At 42.0% G+C, this 1,010-nt stretch overlaps 1 non-coding gene across 1 annotated transcript; it reads left to right on the plus strand.

Moving 5' to 3' along the window:
- The first annotated feature begins 472 nt into the window (after nt 1-472).
- Nucleotides 473-579, plus strand: LOC141604366 (small nucleolar RNA R71). The gene has a single exon (XR_012526068.1). It is a non-coding gene; the product is annotated as a small nucleolar RNA R71 (small nucleolar RNA).
- Nucleotides 580-1,010: the final 431 nt, after the last annotated feature.

Genomic DNA, 1,010 nt, shown 5'->3' on the forward strand with positions numbered 1-1,010 from the left:
GTTTTCATTGTAAAAGTTGGAATAAGGGGTACCACTTTTGTAAGCTTGGAAAGCATTAACTTGTTCGGTTGTTCCCCTACATTCACTTGAGTCATGACCCAAAGTTCCACAATTCTCACATATCCCGCTTGGGATTGATGAGGATGCCGTCATGGCATTGACATGATGCTTTGATGATTTTGAGTTTTCCTCAAGTCTAGCCATAGCTTGTTCAAACTTCAAGTTGATTGTGTCAATGTGAGCACTAAGTTGAGCACCCAATTGAGTAACGGTGTCCACTTCATACTTTCCTCCTCCAGTAGCCTTGCGAGGCCTACTATATTGTGAATTATGGACCGCCATTTCCTCAATCTTGTTCCATGTTTGATTGTCATCAACTTCGGTGAACATTCCATTTGATCCCATATTGAGAATGTTCCTTGAATCTTCATATAAACCATTCCAAAATTGTTGCACTAAAAACCATTCGCTAAGTCCATGGTGAGGACATGAGCGACAAATACCTTTGAACCGCTCCCAAGCTTCATACAAAGATTCTTCATCCCTTTGCTTAAAACCCGTAATTTGAGTTCTTAGCATGTTAGTCTTTTCCGGTGGGTAGAATTTTTTGTAGAAAGCTAGAGCTAGCTTCTTCCAAGAATCTATTCCAAGGGTGGCCTTATCAAGGCCCTTCAACCATTGCTTTGCGGTGCCGATTAACGAAAAAGGAAATAAGACCCATCTTATTTGGTCTTGAGTCACGCCCGTTTGAGAGATAGCTTCACAATAATCGCAAAAGGTTTCCATATGAGAATGAGGGTCCTCACTAGGCATTCCCCCGAATTGGCTCCTCTCAACTAGTTGGATGAAGGCGGACTTGGCAATAAAATTACCGGTGAGATGTTGCGGTGTAGGAGTACCATTTGGTAAATCCTCCTTGGTGGGTATAGAGTGTGACGAGAATTTAGGCATTGTAGGTGGATTTTGTGGGATATTGTGTAATGGGTTTTCTTCTCCTTCTATTGCGAAAG

Source organism: Silene latifolia, chromosome 9 (genome assembly GCF_048544455.1).
Source record: "Silene latifolia isolate original U9 population chromosome 9, ASM4854445v1, whole genome shotgun sequence".
NCBI classification, from domain to species: domain Eukaryota; kingdom Viridiplantae; phylum Streptophyta; class Magnoliopsida; order Caryophyllales; family Caryophyllaceae; genus Silene; species Silene latifolia.